General features: G+C 36.3%; 1 pseudogene; it reads left to right on the top strand.

Moving 5' to 3' along the window:
* Positions 1–3,276: 3,276 nt before the first annotated feature.
* LOC103600892 lies at positions 3,277–22,626 on the top strand (annotated as a pseudogene).
* Positions 22,627–27,393: the final 4,767 nt, after the last annotated feature.

Below are 27,393 nucleotides of genomic sequence, written 5' to 3'. Positions count from 1 at the left end.
AAAATTTATAAAATGGACTTCATTATAATTAATGATCTTTGAAAGACATTGACTGTTAAGACAATGAAAAGGCAAGAAAAGGGGAAAATATCTGCAAAATACGTCTATCAGAGGACTTCTAACCAGAATATAAGAAGTCACAAAACTCAATTTTAAAAAATTAAAAATAATAAAAGATTTTAACAGAAATGTCACCAGAGAAGACGTACAGATGATGAATAAGCACATGAAAAACCGCCTGACATCATTAGTCATTAGAGAAATGCAAAACAAACACAAGAGAGATACTCACTTACACACAATGGAGTGGCTAAACTCCAAAATACTGATAATACTAAGGTAATTGAGGACACAGAAGAACTATTCTGCAGTTCCAGTATATGGCATGATGTTCAATTGTTGTGTATTTTTATAAATCTGAGACATTTTCCGCTTTTATTCATTTGAATACTGTCTCTCCCACATAACAGATTCTCCCCTTTCAGAGCTCCCACTTGACATGTAGGTGCATCTCACTCTAGTTTTCACGTCATCTTTTAAATTCTCTACATATATATTTGAATAATAATTTAATCTATCTTGTATTTCATTTTTTTAATCTATGAAATTTTCTAGTTTACCCATCTTGAGTTTTTTTCTTTCAAAACTCTTTTAGATTCTTTTTAAAATCCAAACTATTCAATTTTTTACTATTTTCCTGTCTTATAAACTCTATTCTTTACAGTTTTATATATTTTAAACATACCTAAAGTCTGTTTGAGATTTTTTTCCTTTCTTCTTTTTAATTAAAGCATAATTGTTTGTATATATCTTTGAGATTTTTATCATTTCTCAAGTTATTAGTTCTACAATTTTGGTATCTGCTGACTATGATTGTGGCTTCTCCTGTGGTATATAATGTCTGACAATGAGCTCTTCATCAGCAGGAATTATTTTTATGCCTTAGGTTGTTGTGGTGTTCTCATAATAGTGTTTCTGGCATTTGCCTTGGCTGGAACTTAGGGGGGTTAATTTGTTCTGGACCAATTTTTATTTGTATGAATTAATTCTTAATCTTTTGTGTGTGTGTGTGGCTGGCTGCTTTCTTAAGCTTTTGACAGAATCCTGTAATTCGAGCTTTTTGAGGATGATGATACCTTTTTCCTCTATGACCTTGGGTAAATGAATGGTCACCTTCTTTACTGCATCTCTGAATCTATAAAGTAGAATTTTAATAGTCATTATTTGAGAGTTTCTTATGCCTCCTTGCTTCTACAAAACAAATGTCTTATCCTTTATTTCCAGGAATGGGACCAGTCTTCAGCCCCTAATATCTATATCTGGTTTAGAGACTTATTTGCTTTTAAAAATTAGTCACCGCACTGGCACTGATTTCCCTTTTGAATTCTAGTATCAGAGGATGGTCCTTTCTTGTTTTCTAGCTTCACACATTTAATTTTTTGTTATTGTTACTGCTTTATTTTATTCTACTGATTGATTTTATTTAGCATTAGAGAGGGTCTTCATTTCAGTCTGCTATATCATTTGAAAGTCTGTCATTCACTCTTTTTTCACTCCTTTGTAAAATAAAAGTAATTTCTTAAAGGTAAAAATAAAAACATCCCATGCCCTTGTGTAGCCTCCACCAACATTTAACAATTTTAATATTTGTCATGTAGGGCCGGCCCGGTGGCGCACTGGAGAGTGTGCCGCTTGGGAGAGCGGCAGCGCTCCCGCCGAGGGTTCGGATCCCATGTGGAGACCGGTTCCTGCTCACTGGTTGAGTGCGGTGCGGGCGCAACACCGAGTGTTGCGGGTGCAACACCGAGGGTTGCGATCCCGTTGCCGGTCCCCGGTGCGGGCGCGACACCGAGGGTTGCAATCCCGTTACCGGTCAGTAAAAAAGTCAGTAAAAAAGACAAAAAGGAAAAAAAAAATATTTGTCATGTATATTTTAAATCCACTTTTTAAATGAGAAGTTTATAGATGTTTTAAGTCTCTAATCCTTCTCCATCCCATTTCCTTTTCTTCTTCCCTCCCCCAATATCTGACAAAGTTATATCAACATATTTTTATATTTTTACATCATATATATGAATTCATATATTATAAAGAATATTGGCGATTCTTCTGTTTTTTAAAGTTCTCCATAAATCATATCAATCTGAATCTATTCTTTTGTTACACGGGCTATGGTTTATACCTTTCCTTATAATCACTTATTTCCTAAAAGCAAGGACCTTTCATCTCTAACACTTCCAAGGGTTTCATTAGCATCTAATTCCCCATATTAAATCCCTTCCTGTTTAAAATACCTAGATGTCTACATATTATTTTCAGTTTTGACAAACTCTGAGTAGTACAAAATGGTTTTCCTTTTCAAATGGCCTCCATTGAGCAACAGTTGTATTAAAAACAAAACAGGATAACAGTAGTAATAACATACAGTCTCTCAGACTGTAGTTTTTTTTTTTATTCACTTATTTAAATTGACAAATAAAATTATATATATTTATTATGTACAACATGATGTTTTAAAATGTAAATACATCGTGGAATGGCTAAATTCAGCTAACATATTCACATGCGTCACATACTTATTTTTTGTGGTGAAAACACTTAAATTCTACTCTCTAAGCAATTTCAAAGAGTACAATACACTGTTATTAACTATAGTCACCATGTTGTACAATAGAGCTTTTGAATTTATTCCTAACTGAAATTTTGTCTCCTTTGACCAACATCTCCCCAACCCTTCAGACTCTAGTTGTGATAAAACCATCCATCCAAGTCCCCTTTATCACCACCACTATCTCTTTTCCACTCAGAGACAACCGTTTTTGTTTTGCTCTGCATGTTTGTATTTTAACAAATAAAATGCTCCAGTTACTGCCCTGAAGCAACTCAATATCTAGGAGGACAAATAAATACGTAAATAAAAAAAATTATAGCAGGATGTATGTTAAAAAGTACTTAAAATGTACAAAAGGATTAAAACAAATGAGTGAATGACCCACAGAGAATTAAGAAATGCATTCCAGAAAAAGTAGTCCTTGAACAGTCTTTTGAAAGATGAAATAGAGAGCACCAAACAGATAAAAGATAATTTCATCTATTATAACTCTAAACATTCTCTCAACATTCTGTACAGAGAAAACATCATGGCCAAAGACATGGATGCATGAAATTTAGACATGTTTTAGAAAGTAAAAGTAGGTCAAATCAAGAACACCTAGCACCCAGATCTTAGTTTCTAATACCAATCTCCAGTAAAAGGAATCAGGGTTGCTTAGAGAAATGGGTGACTCTAGGACTGATTATAGGCAGGCAATATACAAGATGAACCTGAAACACCTTGCAATGCCAGAATGCAAGTAAGTGCTCAAGTACAAACCTAACACACACACACACACACACACACACACACACACACACACACTAAGGATATGGCAAAGGAATACAAAGCTAACTGAAAGAGCTCCCCATGGCCAAAGCTGAAACATAACAGCAAAATAAATAAAATAGTGTTAAATATTGAATTATAACTCAAAGTATGAAATAAATACCCGAGTCCAGACAGATATAAATCAATGACTGAATAAATAAATATATAAATAGGAAAGAAAAATCTCCCATGTAAAAGAACTTCAAATAATTTATATAGATACTCCACCCTCAAAAAGGTGGAGTATAATTTCCCACTCCTAAAGTGTAGGATGCACAAAGTGACTTCCCAGGACTACAGTATAGATGGGGGGGTACAGTAGCTTTACAGTGAAGAAACTTAATAAACACTACCTCAGCCCGGTGATCAAGGTCAATATCAACAATACTAACTCATGTCATGATATAATGTGACGAAAATGGTACTTTACCTTTGTCGTCTCCCTCCCCAAAAACCCATAACTCCAGTTTAATAATGAGAAAAATATTAGATAAATCCCAGTCAAGGCCCATTCTACAAAATACCTGACCAGTACTCCTGAAAACTGTTAGTCATCAAAAACAAGGAATGTCTGAGAAACTATCACAGCAAGAGGAGTCTAAGGAGACATGACAACTAAATGTATTGAAGTATCCTGGATGGGATCCTGGAACAGAAAAGAATGTTAGGTAAAAGTCTTAGATATAACGTATTATAAATATGTAACATTTATAATGTCTAAGTGTAATATATAATACATAATTATAATATATAAATTTATAATTATATATAAATGTAATATTTATAATATATAAAATGTATATATACTAAATGTTCCACTAGTTACTAAAAGGCTACAATTCTAGTCAGGTAATTCACATCCTTTTGAAGCATCTATTGTAGGTCTCCTTAAGACTTAGAGATAAAATATAAAAGTTAACCATAAGAACATAGCCATGAACATTCAAGTAACACAATTCTCAAATTAAGTAAATGAGGCCACAGAGAACATTCAAAATCAATTTGGTACCACCAGTATAAAACCCTTACACATTGGGAGCTAACTATATTTATTATGAGCCAAGCAATTTACATTATCTTCTAATCCTCTCAATAACCCTACAAAATAGATAGCATTACGCCCACTAAAATCTTTACATATAAAAAGCTAACTAACAATAGTTATTGTTGTAAGCCAAGCAATTTACAGTATCTGATTCAATCCTCTCACCAAACCTATGAAGTAGATACTGTTATGCTCGTTTAACAAGGAAAAACTAAAGTTTCAAGGAGGTTAAGCAACATGCCCAGGATCATAGTGCTAGTAAAATATTAGAATTCCAAAGCCAGAACACTTTCCACTCCAGAGCATTGTCTCTAGGTGTTTGCTAAATGAAAGTATAAATCAATCAGAGAGATTAATGTAATTCATCTATATGACTGGCTACCTCAATACATTAGAAACCAAAAAGAATTTGGTGACTGTTCTGTGATGGGGGTGGGGGAAGGGTATAAATACAAAGATGACTATGATATATTCCCTATGCTCAAGAATACATAATCTATTATACTTGCAAACAATTAGCTCTATAAACCAGAATGAAATGATTGCTATAACAGAAGTTAAAAACTATATCTGGTAGAAGAGAAAAGAAAAATTAACTCCAATTAGGTAGATATGAAGGCTTCATGAAGCAGAAAACATTTAAGCTAGATCATGATAGATGACTAGGACTTCGACAATGAAAAGGGGGAAACAGGTCATTCTAGATCCTACAGCATACTTACATTGTGTTTACAAACTTAAATGTCTTTTGAGGCTAGGTAGGTACTTGTGTGGTTCTCAAAGTGTTCCCAGATTAACAGCATCAGCATCATCTAAGAATTTATTTGAAATGCAAATTCCCAGGCTCAATCCTATACCCCTGAATTATAAACTCTGGGGTTTGTGGGATTTTTTGTTTTGTTTTTTTGGCTGCTGGCCAGTATGGGGAACCATCCCTTGATGTTGGTGTTAATCCCTGTTTTAACAATTCCTCCAGATGATTCTGATGCGCTAAAGTTTGAGAACCACTTCTTTAATTGTCTAAGGCAGCCAGGGATAGTAAAATGATAAGATGTGGGAAGGGACTATGGGAACCTACCTAAGAGAACTCAAATTTGAATTCCTAAAAACACTGAGCCAACAACAAAAAAGCAAGGGCCCTGACAAAGTACAGAAAAATACACATCATTTTGTCTTCTCTATTATTCATGTTAAAGTAAACAAGATAGTCTGGGTTAAAACTTCAGTTTTGGGGGCTGGCCCGGTGGCGCACCGCTACAGTGCGCCGCTTGGGAAGCGCAGCGGCGCTCCTGCCGAGGGTTTGGATCCCACATACAGACCGGTTCCCGCTCACTGGCTGAGCGAGGGGCAGGCGCAGCGCTGAGGGTTGCGATCCCGTTGCCGGTCCCGGTCCGGTACGGGCGCAACACTGAGGGTTGCGGTCCGTTGCCGGACACGAAAAAAGACAAAAGACAAAAAAAAAACTTCAGTTTTGGCCAGGAGATAATCATTCACTTTTTTCTAGACTACTAATATTAAGTGATGTTACTAGTTTCTATCAAGCAGCGTCTAAGAAAAATGCTTTCATGAATAATTGAATGGATGTTAAGCAATAAAGAGACCAACCAAGGAGCTGGCTGGTATTCATGTCATGGTTAAAAAAACAGATGTTCTTTTCTGTCAATTAAAAAAAGAAAGGCTATCAGCACTAGAAGTGCCCCAGGCTCCCAAGCCAGGGTGGTGGGGGGCCAAGGGCTTCAGCCACACCCCACTGACATCCGCATCCAGCACAGCAATGACCAAGCTGCCACAGGAAGCCCCCTAATCTCCCATGCAGGAATGAGGAGGGTGCCACAGGCCTCGACCACACCCCCTCCCCTCCTTCCTCCTTCTCTCATCCTATTTCCTTCCCCTTTCCCTTTTCTCCCTCCCCCAACTGCTCCACAATACCTTAGAGTGTAAAAAAATAATAATAATAATAAATAAATAAATGTTTAAAAGAAAGAAAGAAAGGCTATCAGGAAATGGGTGGGGGTAGAGTTGGTTTCTCCCTCCCCCAACTGCTCCACAATACCTTAGAGTGTAAAAAAATAATAATAATAATAATAAATAAATAAATGTTTAAAAGAAAGAAAGAAAGGCTATCAGGAAATGGGTGGGGGTAGAGTTGAAGAAAAGGATGATGCAAGAATATCACGCATGTTCCAAAATATGAGGTGTTAAGGACTGTTTATATCCCTCTAAAATTTATGTTAGAGCCCTAACCTTCAATGTGGCTGTATCTGGAATAAGAAAGTAATTAAGGTTAAGTGAGGTAATAAGGGTGGGGCCCTGACCCAATAGGATTAGTGTCCTTATAAGAAGGGACACTACAGAGCTCATGTGTTCTCTCCATGGGTATACACAAAGGAAAGGTCATGTGAAGGTAGAGTAAGAAGGCAGCCATCTGCAAGCCAGAAGGAGAGCCCTCACCAGAAACATAATCAGCTGAAACCTTGATCTTGGATTTCTAGCCTCCAGAACTATGCAAAAAAAAATTCTCTTGTTTAAGCTACTTAGTGTATGATATTTTGTTATTGCAGCCCAAGCAAAATGTGACATTAACTTAAGAGCAATTAATGTACGAGGGAACAGAAAGCTAATAAATTTGTAAATTATAATAATCTTCATGAATATTCCAGTTATGAAGTTACCATCTTAGAGGAAAAAAACTGAAATTCTAGCACACTACTTGGCTCTGCAATCTCAATAAGACAAATGCTATTTATAGTTGTCCCTCGGTATCCATGGGGAAATGGTTCCAGGACCTCCTACAAAGATCAAAATCCACGAATGCTCAAGTCCCTGATATAAAATGGTGTAGTATCTGCATATAACCTATGCACATCTTCCCACATACTTTAAATCATCTCTAGATTACTTATAATACCTAATAAAATGTAAATGCTACATAAACAACTATACTATATTGTATTGGGAGTAATGACAAGGAGAAATGTCTGTACATGTTCAATACAAACACAATTTTTTTCCAAATATTTTCTATGTTGAACACATAGATGTGGAACCTATAGATACCGAGGGCCAACTATATTGGTTTTCAGTTTTGGAATCATCTTCTGAATCAGTGGTTCTCAATGCTTGCTATATAAAAGAATTACCTAGATATCTTTTTTAAATATCACTATCACTAGCTTACAAACTGAGAGATTCTGATTTTAATTAGTCTGAGTAAGGTTCAAACAGTAGTACTGTTTAAAGCTCCCTGGGTGATTCTAATGAGTGTAGCCAGTGTGAGAACCACTGCTATAGACAATGTATAGGTTTTATTTTGCTAAACCTTAAAAGTGAGAAAAATGAAAATTCCTAGGCTCCACTCCCAGAAACTTTTTCAGGTAGTTTAGGATAAGGCCCAAGAATCTGTACTTTAAAAAATTCCCTAGGTGATTGTGATGTAAGTAGTCCCCTCATACAATCCACTGAACTTTTCCAGCAAAAAATATTTTCAGTTTTGTTCTTGTGCCCTCTGTTTGGAAAGTTACTTCCAAACTTGTCCTTCTGGTGAACTCATCTTGAAAGCCTGAAAACTTAAATACTTTACAAACTTGAGTTTGATGTTAATTATAGTATTTATATGCCTGAGTTAATTATTCCAAAAATACATGTATCTAATCTTCCTCACACTCCCCAACATCACCTAAAAAAGGAACACCTAGACCAAGATTAAGTTTTCCAAACATTATGGTACAGAACACTGGTGATTTGAGTAAATACTTCCCAGCACATATCAATAAACTGAAATCAACCCTCTGGAAAATTCTTGGCCACAGGTGCAGGTATTGGAACAAAGCTGGGGTTACTCTCCACATGTCAAAAAACGAGCTTATCACTGTTATCTTTCACATTACACGAGTGGTTTCTAAAACACTTGAATCATCTCATCTGCCACAGAGGATCATATTCAACACCTATATGTGATTTCAATCCTGAACTAAGGAACTTTCTAATGTCTATAGGAAAGTCCACTTATAAGAAGGCAACATTAACGTACACAATGAAAACATACAGATAAAGATAAATTTTTAAGCTGGAAACAGTGATATTGGTAAGATTTTTGATATTCATTTGAGGCATTTGGAAACCATCTGTGATTTCAAGTATATTTTAATGGTGACTTCCCACAAAAGGCATTGTTTAAATAGCTGTTAAAGATAATAATACTTAAGAAACAGTAAGCATCTAAAATGTCAAGTCATTACTCTGAGCAATGATTATTAGACCAAAAATTAAATATATTGTACTTATTAACATATATATTTTCAAAAGAAATCAAGACATATTACGTAAGTCTAAGTTCTAAATTAAGCTCCCAAAGAATGATACCCTGGGGGGGGGGGTTCGGGGAGGGGGGTCTCTGGCATACAAAACAAGAATGGTAAATATATATTGTTAGAAGAGATCCAATATGGAAGACTGAGTATTGCATTAAAAAGTATAAATATGCTAAAAATACTATGCAGCTAAGAGATCTAGAATCAGGACTCATAAATGTCTACCAGATTTGATAACTTCAAGGTCACTATTAGCTCCAACTAGAAACCCCTATCTACCTTACCAGGCCATGATTTAAATGCCTCATGTGCCAAAAAATGTTCAACTTAAGTATACTCAAGCCTCTAGATATAATGGAGGTGGAGGAGCAAGTAATCACATCATGAAGAAACAATTAGATAAATCTAGAGCTCACAACACTCTACAAGACCATTCTGGACTCTTCAACACGTTAACGTTACTCCTTCACCCCTCTCAAAAAAAAAGCATTAGAGGGACTCTTCCACATTAAGAAACTAGAGATGCAAGTATCAAATGGAATACATAACTGCCATTGGATAGTGGCTAAAGGGAAATGTTGTTCAGAAAAATGTCTCAGCATAATTGGGAAAATTTTAGTGTTGCTTGGATTTTAGAAGATATTATAGAATTATTAATTTACTGAGACGTGAGTATAGTATTATGTACACAGGAAACTGTCCACATTCTTAGGAGTTGCACACTGAAGTATTTAACACGTGACTATGGTATTGTGTGACTATGGTATTTGTGTACTTCAAAAAGTTCATGGAAAGATTTATATTATCTTTCAATTCTATTTTTTCACGAACTTTTTGAAGTACCCTTGTATAGGAAATTGTCTCCATTATTAGGAGTTGCATGCTGAAATGTTTAACAATGAAGTATACTGATGTCTACAAGTTTCTTCTAAATAATAACACGGGCCGGCCCGGTGGCGCACTGGATAGTGCGCCGCTTGGGAAGCGCGGCAGCGCTCCCGCCCGAGGGTTCGGATCCCACATACAGACCGGTTCCCGCTCACTGGCTGAGCGAGGCGCGGGAGCAACACCAAGGGTTGCGATCCCGTTGCCGGACACGGAAAAAAGACAAAAGACAAAAAAAAAATAAAAAAATAAAAAATAAATAAATAATAACACAACAAACACATATGTATATATTGAAAGAGGAAAAAACCAAACATGGCAAGATGCTAAAATTTCTTTTTCTTTTTTTTTTTTTTTTAAAAGATGACCGGTAAGGGGATCCTAACCCTTGACTTGGTGTTGTCAGCACCACGCTCAGCCAGCAAGCCAACTGGCCATCCCTATATGGGATCCGAACCTGGGGCCTTGGTGTTATCAGCACCGTACTCTCCCAAGTGGGCCACGGGCTGGCCCAATGCTAAAATTTCTTAATTGTAGGCAGAAGTATTTATTCTACCATTCTTTCTACTCCTCTGTATGTTTGAACTTTTTCATAACAAAAAGTTGAGAGAAATGTAAAAATCATTTCTTCTCATCTTAAAATGATAAAAATTTCATTCTTAAATGAATTTTAGTAATTAAACTTAAGAACAAAAACAATGAAACCTACCAGGTTTCACAATAAATTTCAATGAGTTCACACACATTAAAAAAAAAACTGGGGCCGGCAAAAAAAAAAAAAAAAAAAAAAAAAAAAAAAAAAAAAACTGAATTTTATATAATGCAACATCCACTCGTAAAAAGTCATAGCAGATTAGGAACAGAGGAAAATTTGCTCAACTTGATAAATATCTACAAAAATACCTACAGCTAATATAATACTTAATGGTGAAAAATTAGGTATTTTATCCCTAACAAAAAGAACAAGGCAAAGATGTTCCCTCTCACCATTCCAATTCAACATCGTACTGGCAGTACAAGGTAATGCAATCAGACAAGAAAAGAAAACAAAAGGTACACAAACTGGGGAGGAAAAAAATAAAACTGTCACTGTTTACAGATGACATAATAGTTTAATAGAAAATCCTAAAGAACCAACAACAAAAAAACCTCCTAAAACTACTAAGAGATTATGGCAACAATAGAGAATATAACATTAATATATAAAAGTCAATTGCTTTTTGAGAGAGTATTTTCGGAAGATGGCATCATAGGAAATTTCAGGGATCTGTATCCACACCTAGACAACAATTGTAGTGACAGAATCTTTCTGATGTAACTATTTTGGACCTCTAGAGTCTTTCAAAGGCTGGAAATTTCCAGGGAAAGGGCTGAAGAGGAAATGCAGTTCATTTCATTCAGCTCTTAGCACAGTAGAAGCTGTGAACCTTCCAACCCCATCCTGAGGCAGGCAGCCAGGCAAGTGTTCCAGGATCAGTTTGCACATACCTTGTGTGGCCAAGGTAGACAATAAGGACCCTGTCCTCTGTTTGGATCACTAATGGCTGCTGATCTTTTTTTTTTTTTTTTTTTTAAACCACTTTATTGAGGTATGATTGACATGTAAAAAACTGTACATACTTAATAAATATAACTCAATGAGTTTTGGGAAATACGTGTGTGTGAACTCATCACCACTATCAAGGCCATAGACATATCTATCACCTCCCAAAGTTTCCTCCCATATCCTTTGGTATTATTTTGTGTGTTGAGAGAGCACATGCATGTGTGTGTGGTAAGAACACTTAACACAGGACCTACCCTCTAAGCAAGTTTTAAGTATATAATACAGTATGATTAGCTATAAGCACTACACTGTACACAAAATCTCAATAACTTATTTATCTTGCATAACTAAAACTTTGTACCCTTTGACCATCATCTCCCCATTTCCCTCTCCCCCTAATCCCTGGCAATCACTGTTCTACTCTTTGCTTTATGAGTTTGACTATTTTACAGTCCAAATCTAAGTGAGGTCATACAGTATTAGACTTTCTGTCTGGTTTATTTCACTTAGCATAATATCCTCCAGGTCTATCCCTCTTCTCACTAAAGGCAGGATTTCCTTCTTTTAAAAGACTGAATAATATTCCATTGTTTGAATAAATCACATTTTCTTTATCCATTCATCCATCAATGGACTTTTAGGTTGTTTCCATACCTTGGCTATTGCGAATATTGCTGCAATGAACATCCTAATTTCAAGTCCTTTGGATAAATACCCTGAAGAACATGGTAGTTCTATTTTTTAATTCCATACTGTTTTCCATAAAAGTCATACCAACTTATTTTCCCACCAACATTGTACAAAGCTTCCCTTTTCTCCACATCCTCACCAGCATTTATTTTTTATTTTTTTTAAATAATAACCATCCTAACAGGTGTGAGGTGATAGTGTGTTTCTGATTAGCAATTCCCTGATTAATATAGATATTGAGCACCTTTTTATATATCCATTGGCTATTTATATGTCTACCTTGGAGAAATGTCTACTCAAGTCCTTTGTTCATTTTTAAATCAGGTTATTTATATTTCTGCTATTGAGTTGTGGAGTTTCTTATGTATTTTGGATATAAACTTATCAGATATGTGATATGTAAATATTTTCTCCTATTCTGAAAGTTGTCTTCTCATTTTGTTCATTGTTTCCTTTGCTGTGCAGAAGCTTTTTAGTTTGATGTAATCCCACTAGTGAATTTTTGCTTTTGTTGCCTATGCTTTTAAAGACATATCCCAAAAATCACTGCTAAGACCAATGTCAAGGAGTTTTTTCCCTATGTTTTCTTATAGCAGTTTTATGGTTTCAGATCTTATATTTAACTCATTAACCCATTTTGACTTGATTTTTGTGTATAGTGTAAGATAAGGATCCAATTTCATTCTTTTGCATATGGATATCCAATTTTCCCAACATCGTTTATTGATGAGATTATCCTTTTCCCATTTCGTATTCCCAATACCCTTGTTGAAGTTTAGTTGACCATATGTGTCTGGGTTTATTTTGGGGTTCTCTATTCTGTTCCACTGGTATATATGTCTGTTTCTATGCCAGGACAATACTGTTTTGATTACTATAACTTTGTGACATAATTTGAAATCAGGAAGTGTAACACCTAATACCTTTCTACTTGTTGCTCTAGATTGGTTTTGCTATTTGGGGTTGTTTGTGGTTCTCTATGAATTGAGGATCATTTTTTCTATTTCTGTGAAAAATATTATTGAAATTTTGATAGGGATTACATGGAATCTGTAGATTGCTTAGAAAGGCATGTACTTTTTAAAAGAAATTCTTAACATATGCTACAATATGGATGAAACTTCAGGACATCATAATAGGTGAAATAAGCCACTCATGAAAAGAAAAATACCTTATGATTCCACTTATATGAGGTACCTAGATTAGCAAAAATCACAGAGACAGAAAGTAAAATGACGGTCGTCAGGAGATAAAGAGAAAGGGAAATAGGGAATTAGTGTTTAATGGGTATAAAGTTTCAGTTTTGCAAGATGAATAAGAGTTCTAGAGATGAATAGTGGTGATGGTCGCACAATAATATGAATGTAGTTAATATCACTGTAATCTGTAATGTAGTTTAAAATTGTTAAGATGTTGAATATTATGTTATGTGTATTTTACCACAATAAAAAATTTGAGGAAAAGAAAACTGATTTCCTATATACCAACAATGAACAAGTGGAATTTTGAAACAAAAACACAACACTATTTACATTAGCACCAATAAAAAAATACTTAGTATAAATCTAACAAAATATATGCAAGAATCTATATGAGGAAATCCACAAAATTCTAAGGAAAGAAATCAAAGAAGATGTAAATAAATGGAGCAATATTCCATGTTCATGGATAGAAATACACAATATTGTTAACATGTCAATTCATAATAATTCCCCTCATATTACTACCCCCTTATGAGGTAGTGTTAAACTTCAACCATTTACTACACCACTTACCCAATACACACTTATTTGTAGGTGTGCAGGGATTTGTGTGTATGTGTCTTCCCACAACCTGAATGAACATCTTGGGAGGGCACAGACTATGTTGTATTCCTTTTCCCATATTAAATAAATGAATAAATGAACAGATGGAAGAATAAACAAATGAATGAATTTTTTTAAGTGGCCAGCTGATCATCTGTCAGAGGTATAAAAATACACAACTTCTTTCAGAGGGAGTTAAACTAGGTGGCTTCCAGTATGACTTCCTACACTATATCCTATGAATTTTATTATCTCCAATGCTATAATCCACTCCATGAGAACAATGACTGGCAGTGTAAAAGTTCACTATAATTATAGCCAACTTAGCAAAACAATATTTCTAATTTTACAGAGCAAGGATAAAATGGACTTTGGTATTAAACCCAATTCTTCAACCTTTCATGCATCCATACCATACAACTGTTCCATTCTTCCCACTAAAGGATGTTTTCCAGCAGCATTGAGCTCATACATATGACTTGATCCTGTCAATGGGAAATATGATCGGAAGTGGCATTATGACAATTCTGAGCCTAGGCCTTTAGAAGTATCATGAATTTCTTCTTGCACTCTTGAACCTGTGCCATCATCATCATAAGATCTTTCCTTTGTGTTAACTGTGATCCCATCAGAAGATCTCAGAATAAATACACATGAAATATATCTGAGCCCAACCTGCTCAGGAGCCAAGTCCAACCAGATCTGCAACTTGAAACAGTCACCCAAAGAGCCAAATCCTAGCAAATGCCTGAATGAAAATAAATAATTGCTGTTTTCAGACACTTAGTTATGGGGCTGTTTGCTACACAGCAATAGTATTAGTTTAGAGGGAAATACTATGTCTGGGATTTGCATTAAAAAAAATACTCTATGAGTACTATGCAGTTATAAAAGAAAATGAGCTGATACACACACACACACACACACACACACACACACACACACACACACACGAGAGATATATGAGCTTGTTCTATATTCTACGATGAAGAGACCTCCAGAATATTCCTAGAATTTTTTTTAAGGATGTAGAAAAGTTTGCATAATGTGGGCCGGCCCGGTGGCGCACTGGAGAGTGCACCGCTTGGGAGCGCGGCGGCGCTCCTGCCAAGGGTTCAGATGCCATGTGGAGATCGGTCCCCGCTCACTGGCTGAGCGCGGTGCAGGCGCAACACCGAAGGTTGCGATCCCGTTGCCAGTCACGGTACGGGCGCAACACCGAGGGTTGCGATCCCGCTACCGGTCAGGAAAAAAGACAAAAAAAAAAAAAGAAAAGTTTGCATAATGTGCTACCATTTATTTATGATTCATAAGAATATGAAAATATCTATATATTTACTTCAATTTCTTAACAATGAGAAAACAAAGGATAATTTTCTAAAATGTTTCTTACAGAAGAGAGGAAATGGGATTATTCTCCAGTATAGACCATATGGAACTATACTGCATACTTTAAAAACTAAAAGATGTTTCTTCACTGTCTTCTGGCTTGCCATTGTTTATGATTAGAAGTCTCTGTCAATCTTATCTTTGTTACTTTGTATATATTATGTCTTTTCCCCTGGTTGCCTTTGAATTTTTCTCTTTATCACTGGTTTTAAGCAATTTAATTATGTGCTTTGTAGTTTTGTTAATGTTTCCTGTGTATGGGGTTCAGTGACTTCTTTAATACGTTGGTTGATGGTTTTCCTCGAAGCTGGAAACGTTTGGCCATATTTCTTTAAATATTTCCATCTTCTCTCCCCTCCTAACCCTTCCTTTTGGAGACTCCAATTATATGTTTTTTAGACTGCTTGAATTCATCCCATTGCCCTTCTTTTGGTTTTTTTCTAATGTTTTTCTTTGTGTTTTTTTATAGTTTCTACTGCTGTTTTCAAGTTCACTAATCTTTTCCTCTGCAACGTCTGATCAGTTGCTAATCTTATTCATTATACTGTTCATCTCAGACATTACAATGTTCATCTGAAGACATCTGATTTAGGCATTTTTCATATATTCTGTGTCTTTCTTTAACATACTCATGTTTTTTTCCTCCCTTCTTAAACATGGTCTACAGGTATAGTAACTTTTAATTACCTTCTCTACTAATTCTATCATCTATTTTGTTTCTAGGTCTGGTTCTATCAATTAATTTTCTCATGACTGTAGGTCATATTACTATGCTTCTTGCATGCTTGATAATTTCTGACTGGGTCCAAATATTGTGACTTTTTTCCTTGTCGGGTATTGGATATTTCTGTATTCCTTTAAACATTCCTGAGAATAGGTATTGAAATGCTTGGAAATAATCTTTTTGAGGCTTCCTTTTGAGTTTTGTTAGCCAATACCAGAGAAGCCTTTAATGTTAGGGCTATTTTCCCCTACTCTTGAGGCAATATCCTTCTGAGGATGCTCCATTTATTTATTTAGGATGTTCCATTTATTATGAAGTATTTTCATTCAGCTGGTGGGAACAAAAAATATTCTATGCTTTATGTGAGTTCTGGGAATACTTTACTTCATAAACATTTCCCATTTGCTTTTTTAAATTTTTCTTCTTTTTCTTAATAAATACCTCCAGCATTTCTCAAGAATATTAACCATCTGAGAAATGACTGGAAAAATAGGTTTCATGGCAAATAAGCTGGGAAACTCTATACAATCTCCATCTCTTGCAAACTTACAATGCACTTTAGCATATCAAAGCCCCCAAGAAATACTACAGGGAAGAAATTTTTCTAACTTTTTCAAACTGAAGTTTTCTAAACTAACTTAATGAAGACTAAAGGTTTCACTTCACATAAATGTACCTCACAACCTTGGGAAACACCAATAATTTGTTTCTTTTTCACTTTTACTGCTTTCAATTTTCTCTATTTTTGCTTTCTTCTTTGTAATTCTCTATATTAAACAGAGTATGGATGGATGGATGGATGGATGGATGGATGGATGGATGGATGGATGGATGGATGGATGGATGGATGGATGGATGGATGGATGGATGGATGGATGGATGGATGGATGGATGGATGGATGGATGGATGGATGGATGGATGGATGGATGGATGGATGGATGGATGGATGGATGGATGGATGGATGGATGGATGGATGGATGGATGTGGATGGATGGATGGATGGATGGATGGATGGATGGATGGATGGATGGATGGATGCAATTCTGTGTGTGACAGAGCAAATAGAGCCAGGCTTTGGAGTCAAACTAGAGTCTCAATGTACAAACTATATGACCTAGAGCCAATTACTTCAACTTTCTAAGTATTATCTACAGAGTATAAAAAAAAATAATGCCTTCCTTATGGGATTGTGAAAATTAAATAAGATAAATTCAACAGAAGCTCACAGCAGATACCCACTGAGTACCCTTCCTCCTTTTCCCTTTATCTATTTGTTTAAATATAAAAGTTTCCACTATGAGTTGTCTGTTTTTATGAATATTATCACGTACTAATATATGATATATACTCAAATGTGCATATTTATTTTCATTTATGTTTCACTTGGTAAATTCTCTATGTATGCGTGTGTGTGTGTGTGTGTGTGTATGCATTTATAACTATATATACATTTCTAATAGAATTAAAATCACTTCCCCTCTGTACTATTACAGTTAAAAGATTTGATCTTGCTGTGACACAGTGAATTGTTTAAAACATAAAAAAAAAACAGTAGACAGAAAAATATGGAATATTTAGATTGTATTGTATATTTATCTACTTCTGTTTTTCATTAATAATATCTGTATAAAAATAATCTGCATCTGTGTTCTTCTAATACAGCTACTTACTTCCTCCTGAGAAAAGTAATCCTGCCTTAAATAGTTAGGATTTCACCTACAGGACTAAGATTTACTGTTCTCAGATGAAGGCATAAGAAACCATTAAAAGAGAAAAAGACAGATACCAGGGCCCCTGAACAGGATGGGAGGGAAGGGAATAAACAATGAAAGATCAATTATTTTAATCCTAAGCTGTTTAATTATAAATAATACATCAGTTTCTCCAAAGCACATTTGTGCCTCATGAAAGCCAACTGTTACAGCCAGTTAATAATCAAAAGGTTTTTAAGTGCAATAAGCAGTTCTTTCAGAACAGCTCTTCAAGCATCCTTACAAATTATAAACCATGACATTTCTACATAGCTTTGATTAATAAAATTCCAAAGTACCTAATTTTCATTAGGAAATTAGGAAATATGCATTTCCAAAGAGTTTAAGATAACTTTTGTTACTGCATCACTCTTGAAGTTCCAATAAATCCTACCAATACAATGATTTCATTCTATGTTACAGAAGTTGGTTACTTTACCATGAACAAGATAAGATCCTCCTATAATTATAAAAAGAAAAGTACTTACAAATATTTTTTAAAGTTATTCTGGAAATTCTAATTGCTTTTAACAGAATCCTTAAACCTGTGCTATCTAATATGGTAGTCACTGGCTAAATATTTCTAATAAAAACTGAGATGTGCATTGAGTGTAAAATACACACCAGACTTCATAGAAAACAAAGAAAATACCTCATTAATAATTTTTATGTTGATTACATGTGAAAATGATAATACTTTGGGTACACTGAGTTAAATAAAATATATTATTAAAATTAATTCATCCGTTCTTACTTTTTTTAATATGGATACTAGAAAATTTTTAATTTTATATATGGCTCACATTATATTTCTATTGTACAGTACTGCCTTAAACTCACCTCACTTTACAGAAAGTCACATAATGTATATAATATAAATCCTACATTAAATCATTTGTCTTAGGAGTTCCAGTCAAATCACAGCTATCCAACTAAATTATAATTGGAGGGTTATTTCTGGTAATCTAGGTCCTTCTCTCTATCACTCTACTACAACATCTAGACAATTTGTCAGACTATATTATAATTTTGTTTACATACCTATCTTCTATCTCCCCTAATAGATTGTTATCTCCTGAAATGTAGTCATCATTTTATTGCAAGTACACAGCACAGATAATATCTGTTCATATCTAATGCACATTCAAACTACTCCCACCTTTTGCTCAAGTTATTTCCTATGTTATTTTCTGCCAGTCATGATTCCTCATTATGTAAAGCCTTCCCTAACCATCCCTAGCCTCTAATCCCTGAATTACCTAGCCTGTGTTTTCTTAGGACATTGTGTATATCTCAAAGTTCCTGAGATACATATAAATTATAATGATTAACACACTGTATCCTTACATATTATTGTCTCCTCAAGATATGAATGATGTCTTGTTCAGTTTTGTAGCTCTATCACCTATAACTTCAAATATTGTCTCCTCAAGATATGAATGATGTCTTGTTCAGTTTTGTAGCTCTATCACCTATAACTTCAAATATATCTAGTATAACTAGTAGTAATAAATGCTTTTCAAAGGAATTAAATGATGCATCTTTAGTATACGCATGAATTAAATCATTGTGCATGCACTAGGAAAAATTCTGTCTTCATAACAAAAAACATTTGGACACCTAAGAGAAATTACAATAAATACAGAGGACTTTAGGTGTAATGGGGAATTTAAGGGAGGAGGGTAAAAAAAACAAAAGATTCTATTTGCTGACAAACCATATTAGTGATTTGGTAATATCCCTCTGGTGACAAGTCCAGTAGCTGCAACAGATACTAACTACCATACAGGTGAGTTCTCCCAGGCTCCACAGAACAAGGACTAATTAAAGAAGAGTCTCCACTCTGTTCTTTATAGTCTCTTGCTAGCTTGGTTTCCAGCTTGTTCTGTCTATAGGTTGTAGATATAGGCTACTTCCTCCAAGTTCCTCCACTGTAACCTCACAAAACTAGCTGTGTAATGAAAACTGTATAACGATTCTGCTTAAATTAAAATTAAAACTACCTTAGGATTCAGTAATTCAACTTCTGGGTATATACCAAAAAAAAATGAAAGCAGGGTCTCAAAAAGATATTTGTACACTAATGCTTATAGCAACATTATTCATAACAACCAAAAGGTGGAAACAACCTAAATGTCCGGCATACGAATGGATAAAATGTGGTATACACATACAAAAGAATATTATTCAGCCTTAAAAATGTAGGAAATTCTGATAGCTACCCACAATGCGGATGAATCTTGAAGACATTATGCTAAGTGAAATAAGCCAGCATAAAAGGACAAATATTGTATAATTCCACTCAAATGAGGTACTGGAGTGGTCAAATTCATAAAGACACAAAGTAGAATGGTGATTGCCAGGGGCTGAGGAAAGGGTAGACTGTGGAGTTAATGTTGCTTAATCAGCATGGAGTTTCAGTTTGGGAAGGTGAAAAAGTTCAGGAGATGGATGGTAGTAATGGTTTTCAGCAAAATGAGTGTGCTTAATACCACAAAACCGTACACTTCAAATAGTTTAATGTTATGTACACTTTACTACAATTTCTCAAAATCCTGTTTAAGATAAGCCCTTACTAATGCTTAGTTGCACTGAGAATTCCTAACCTATCTCATCAAAACCGTGCTTTAAAATATCTCCTAGTGGATTTCATCTGGGGGGTTGCCATCCAAAGTGCAGAGCTTCCCATAAATATTAGGAATTGTCCTGATAAATATTAGGGTGATATTTTGTTTTCCCCTATTTTGAGCAAAAATAAACAGTTTCCAAATACCTACTGAAAATAATATACCCACAATCCAACTAAAAAAATACATTATTATCAATATGTTTGAAGCCTTGTGGATGCTACTTCCTTAATCACCTCCCTTTCACCCCTAAGGTAACCACTATCCTAAATCTTGCCTTTATTATTGTCTTGTTTTTCTTAAGAAAAATTTCTGTTCATGAATTGGTAAAACATCCATTAAACTTGACTAATCAATATTTAGAAAATTCAAGATTCATTATTCACATGTTCATTATATTTATTAAGCACCTATTATATTCCCAACTTAAGAAGTTCATAAGTTTGGTAAGGGAAACAAACATGAAAGATGAGAGGAATGAAAGGGTATGGGGAAAGAAAGAAAAGACAGGGATCTCAACAAATTAGATTTAGAAGAAAAAAGAAAAAGAGGAAAAAAAGAAGAGAGGGAAAGAACATTCATGTTAAGAAACTAAAAATAATTCACTTTTATTAAAGTATAAATTTATGTCAGAGAAAAATTTAAAAATTAACAACTGTTAGGGAAAATGAAAGAAAAGAGTGATATAGTCATCCCCACATTATGAGAAAATTCAGATGTATCCAAGGGATACTCAAATGCAGAACACTTACAGGACCTAAGGCACCACACAGAGTAAGACTTATTTTCAGTGCTTCAATGGTGAGGACAACACAATGTCAAAAAGGCCACCAACTTGAGAAAGATGGAGGTAGAAGGGCTTGAGCTGCAACTAGACAAGTCACTACCGCAGACAGCACAGGAGGTAGCATGGTATACTAAAGTGTTATTTACAATGGGGTCTTCATCCCTCCTATATCTGATTTCCCTGAGATGCTTGTTAAAAATATAGGTTTTTAGACTCTGCCTCAGACTACTAAATCAGACTTTCTGGAAGCAGGGTTCTAGAATCTACATTTTACTAAGTATCCCAGGTGATTCTTACATTGCTTAAAGTTTGAGAACCACAGGTACAGTGGTAAGAGAGCCTTGCCTATCACCTGACTCCCAGCTAGGTATCCTCAGGTAAACCACCTTGTTTAATTCAGTATAAAAGTTTTGTTGTTAAAAATGATTACTGAATTATATTATTTTAAAGTTTACCAAGCTTAGTGTATTGTTGTTCTTTTTAACATCATTAGTCTGGTTATAACAACCTACATAGATGTTTACACTGGCAATGTGTACGAAGAAAAATAAATCATGTCTCTACTACTTCTCAAAATAAGCTGCCATATTACTCTACACTGATGGAATCTACTCACATGTTTGTAATGCCTGTAAATGCCAAACAGTGCCACAGTGTAGGTACACACACATTTTGACAGACAGCAGTTTCATATTAGAAAATACTAATCAATCACTGACCCAGTTTCAGTTTCTTAAATAACTTTCCTTAAGGGGGATGCCTTGGCCTGGGTTGTCTTTCACATCCACACATGCTGCCGCCAGCTCCACGAGGCTGCCTCTGATACACTCTGTGCCCTGCTCCCTGGGGCACGCCACCCTCGGTCTTCACACCACCATGCCTGCCCCCACGCTCTGATAGCTGCTGCAGCTGGCGCCTGGCCATTCAGGCTATGAGTGTGTGCTTGGGGTTGGCGAGGTGGCCCAGCCTCCTGTAACCTCACAGACCCTGTGGCTGTGGCTAAGCCATGCTGCACACTGAAGGAGAAAAAATTTTTGTTGAATTCCTGCGTGATGAGATTAAGAAGGAAAAGAAAATCCAGAAGCATAAGATGTCTGGAAGTTGGGAGCTGGAAATGAACAGGACAGAAGCTAAATTAGTGTTGAAAGTTGCTGGGGAAAAGATGACTGTCACTTTCAACATTAACAACATTAACAATAGCATCCCACCAACATTTGATGATGCCCTTCACAAGGGCAGAAGGTTGAAGAACAGGAGCCTCAATTGTCATCAACTCCCAACTTTGCAGATGAAGTTATAAAAAATGATGGAAAGAAGACCCTTGTGCTGGACTGTCACTATCCAGAGGATGAGGCTGGACAAGAAGAGAAAGCTAAGAACGACATTTTCTCTATCAGGAAAGTTAGCTTTCAGTCTACCAGTGAGTCTGAATGGAAGGACACAAACTGCACGTTCAGCACAGATTCCCTGGACTGGGCCTTGTACGACCACCTAATGGATTTCCTTGCAGACCAAGGGGTGGACAACGCTTTTGCAGATGAGTTGGTGAAGCTCAGCACAGCCCTAGAGCACCAGTAGCACATTAGTTTTCTTGAAGACCTCAAAATTTTGTCAAGAGCCAGTACAGCAGACAAACACTGAAAGCCTTGATTTTATGGCATGCTTTAGCCAGTGAACAAAACCTATGTTAAAGTCAGACACATTGGTTTTGAAATGGTTATCGTCTTAATATTACAGAGAAAAATACGAAATTTAAATTACTCTTGCTGCACTCATTTGCTTCTTCTACACAAATCTATTCTAGAATTCTGTATAAAATAATGATGGACAATAGAATTGGTTTATCTCCTCAAAACAAAATAACTTTTCTTTACAAGTTTTTCTTAAAACTTTACATTTCTTCTAAAAACAAACAAAAAGCTTGAAATGTAGAAGCCACAGTAGAATTGAATTCTAATGACCTATTTTTCATACATTTCCTTCATATAAGTTGTACACACATTCAATTCGATTAACAGAAATGAATCAGCCACTGTTAGTAAATTGGGAGACTCAAACCTTAAAAAGCCTTAAATATTTTGACACTGCATTTTAGGCACTTCTAGAAACACTTATAAAAATGCTTCTTTCACTTATTACAGCACTTATCACATAGTATCATAATTGCCTGTTATGTGCCTCTATTCCCCACTAGACTGTAAACTCCATGAGTGCAGGTATTATGACTATCATGGTCAGTGTTAAAACTCTGGCACATAAATTGCATGGCACACAGTAGATGGCTCAATTAATACTTGCTGAAAGGATAAATGGATGGATGAATTTTATATGAGTACATTTCTTCTACACTGCTCAGGTGTTGTAGACACATTAATTCATAGTCCTCTCATTACCCTTACGAGATAAGGTAACACTGATGAGGAAACTTAAGCTTAAGGAGATCAAGTAGCATGTCCAAGTTGCTCAGCTACTTGGGGACAGAACCATAATCTGAATCTCACACCAAAACACCAAAGTGCTCAATCTTTCCACTTCAACCTTGCAAATTTCATCAAGGTGTTAACATCAAAAAAGGAAAAGAATCTGTAGCACAGTCTTGGGAAAGTTTGGGTTGTTCCCAAATTTCATCAAGAAGAGTAAACTATCAATCAGTAACAGGAGGTAAGTATCAATCAAAATAATCATAATAATATATGCCCTAAGTAAGTTTCTAAAAGTAGTCTCTTCATGTAATATACTAAAAGAAGAATCAGAGAGTAAGAATTTGTCTATTGCTGTCCAAGAGTTACTATAAAGATATCTTAAAGATACTAAAAGATAGTAGTGATGGAACTGATGGCATGAATATCCAAACAGGAATAATTCCCTAAATTTACCACGGCCTGAGCAAGCCATCCCCTAAACAAATCCAGATATTTGTTCTGCTTCCATGCTTACCCATCCATGTTCTTGTAACAAAACTGGTTTCCTAAGGATCATAATACCAGGAAGAAGATGATTTGAATAATGATTACAAGTGTCACGATCAATGTAAAATGAACAGTGATTACAAGTGTTGTGATCAATGTAAAATTGTCTATCCCTTTATAAATTAATATTCTTATTAACATATCGTTCTCCTGTGAATCTGTTACTCTGAATCAATTTCCCAGTACATTATCACTGATGGATAACAGATAAAAATCAAATATTTAAGTCTGCAAAGCAAAGGACCAGACCATGGACTCCTGATGAGTCATCCAATCTCTCTCATTATATGAGCCACATTTCACAGAAATGTCAGAACCTGATATTAACAACTATGATTCAATCCTAGCAGCGTTTAAAGTTAGATCTTCTCCTTAACTTGGACTTCCGATCAAGACTGCGGGATAGAGAGTACCCAGTGTTACCCTCTCCCACAATCAACCAATTTACAACTATTAAAAAGCAACAATTGCCAAGCTGGGGCCACTAGAGCTCAGAGGAAGAGAAGGAGAGACCTACGGAGTTTATGAAGACAGGAGAAGCCACGATGAGAGAAAGAAAGGATCACTGGGACCGTTTCAAGCCCTGACCACTTCAAGCCTGGCCTTGAGGAACACAAAGAGCAAGAGGTGGCAAAAGCTGCTGCTGTGCCCTTTGTATGAAGTTGTTTGGAGGCTGCAGGGGAGAAGAGGGCCTTGGTGGCCCCCAGGCCAGCAAGACCACTAACAGGGTTCCCACGGACTCACATAGAAGCAAGGGGCCACAGACAGCTGAAAAAAGAAGCTGCTCAGAGGCCAGTGAGTCATTGTAAGTGACTGGCACATGACCCATCCCATGGGAAGTGTTTAGAGTACGGTGGGGTGGGGGAGATGGGCCAACCAGGGGAACACTGAGGCACAGCATGGACAGCTGATCTGCCCTCCAATCAGCATAGGACCACTCAGTGGAGACTGGTCAGGAATATAGAACTGCATATAAAGTTTGCTGAAAACACTCAGATCCCGACCAGGGTTTCCACACAACCCAGGTGTACCAGACCTCACAGGACCCAGAAGTACTTACAAGGTCAACAATTAAAAGCTGACCTGCACAAAAAGCCTTCCCCAGAGAATCAGCAGCAAAGCAGCAATTTAGCTCAACCATAGGGCTCAAGTGCTGGTTCCCACAGGAAGTTCTCCATTTTAGAAGTAACCAAAGGACAACAAATTAGTTCCAGTGCAGAGTTTAAGTGGGGGGAATAGCAAATAATCCAACACAGAAATGAAAGGAAAAAAAAAAAACCCACAGATCAGAGACAAAGTTCTGATATTAACCAGTAAAGGTCTAATACCATCAAAAAACACCTATAAAACCTAGAAGAACCAGAAGTCCCCCAGGCTCCCAAGATGGGGTTGGGGGAGGGCCAGGAGCCTCAGCCATGCCACCCCAACATCCGCATCCAACCCAGCAACCACCAAGCTGCCACTGGAAGCAACCCGGGCTCCCGAGCTGAGGTGGTGGGGGACCAAGGGCCTTAGCCACCTACCACCCCCTCGCACACACATATACAGCCCAGCAACAACCACAGAGCTGCCAGCAGAAGCACCCCAGGCTCCCGAGATGGGTGGGGGTTGCCAAGGGCCTCAGCCGCACACCCCCAACATCTGCATCCAGCCCAGCAATGACCACCAGGCCACCACTGGAAGCTCCTAGTGCTCCCCTGCTAGAATGAGGGGGTTGCCACAGGCCTCAACCACAACTCCCCTTCTCCTCCTCCCACCCTATTCTCCTCCTCTTTTCCCTCTCCCTCCCCCCCAACTGCTTCACAACATCTGAGAATGTTAAAAAATAAGAAATAGATTTCTAAAAAATAAATTAATTAAATAAATAAATAAAGTTAGATCTTTTTCTCCATTCACTTTCAAATACACCAAAGAGGGAATTTTGCTTATAATACCACAGGCCTGTAAATAAGTACACAAAATCATATAGGTCAATAAAAAGCTTTTATCATAAGCTAGATTTTCCCTTAAACAAGCATATGATAACAGAATGAAATCAATGCCACTCTTTAATTGTCCAACATCAATTCTTAATTCTTCATGCTTAGCCCAGCAGCAAATTGCCTTTCTAAAACTACTGTAATTAGTGCATCAAAACAAAAATTCTGAGAGACATACTTAGCACTTAATCATATTCCATTTTGAGATATGACAGAGAAAAAGCCAAAAGACAACTAAGATTTTAAGCCTTTCAGGCTTAAAGTCTCTCATATATGAAGCACCTGAAAAACTTCTTTTTCTGTTCTCTTCTGAGTGATTGCAACAGTCGCTTTACATTTAATTCTATTCTGCCTTATACTATTTTTTGTCTCATAATGTTATTTAACTTCTTAGTTGTCTAAATAAATAACTAAATAACTAAAAAAGCAAGAGAAAGGACAAGATGCTATACATATTATATTCCTTCTATTGTACTACCAAATCGATGTCCAAATAGTCATCCTAGACTCCTCCTTCCCTCTCATTCCCTAGATCCAAATAAATCACTATCAATATATTCACCCACTTTTTTCATATCCCTGTTTTCACCACCCTAGACCAAGCACATTTCTCTTCATCACTGGACTTCTGCAATAGTCTTCTAACTAGTCTTCCTACATAAATTATGAACCCTCTCCAGTCAGCTCTCCACATTGCAACTAAAGTTTTTAAACATATCTGGACTTCCAGTTTTAGACTGACAAGGGAAAACACTTCTGCCTTCTTCTAGCCTTCTTCTACTCTTCTTTTTAATCACTCAAAACCAAGAACAAATTATTAAAACAAAAACTGTGTCTTTAATGTAACAGGAGATATCTATATCCCTGAACCACGTATGCAATAAGAAATGGTCTATTACTTAGAGTGAAAGAAGATCAAATCCAACTGCCTGCAGAGATAACTTATGAGAAATTAGCTGATTTGTCCTGCAGAAGGGCTCAGGAATGGTATTTACACAGGTACCACAGGAGATGAGGCAAAGGGCTAAAAGCTAAGGGAATTTTTTAAAGTCTGCAAGAAGTTAGATCTCCCAGTTCCCAAACTCCATCTTCACACAGTGAAGTGACCGACTCTCTCTTTCACCTCCTTGAGAGAAAAGAGGTATATTCTCTAGAGATACTGAAACAGAAATATTTCAGACTCATGGAAACCAGGCCCAGAAGAGGACAAGGGTGAACTGTTGGACTGAAAATAAGGCTAAGTAAAAATCTGCATTCTGAAAGGTGAGATCCACAGTCCCTATCGCCAACCAACTCTAGAACACTGGCAGAAAAGCTTACACCCACCCATCAGGCAGGAGCCTAAACAATCCTTTTTTCCTCCCTAGAACCTGAATGGCTTTCAGAGAAAATAACTTCATGCACTAACACCTGGGTGTCCGCAAAGAAAAATCAAGTTAGAACACTGGCAGAAAAGCTTA

The sequence above is a fragment of the Galeopterus variegatus genome, unplaced genomic scaffold (genome assembly GCF_000696425.1).
Source record: "Galeopterus variegatus unplaced genomic scaffold, G_variegatus-3.0.2 Scaffold3501, whole genome shotgun sequence".
Classification (NCBI taxonomy): domain Eukaryota; kingdom Metazoa; phylum Chordata; class Mammalia; order Dermoptera; family Cynocephalidae; genus Galeopterus; species Galeopterus variegatus.
The sequence above is the reverse complement of the archived record's forward strand: the minus strand, read 5'-3'. Positions and strand labels throughout refer to the sequence as shown.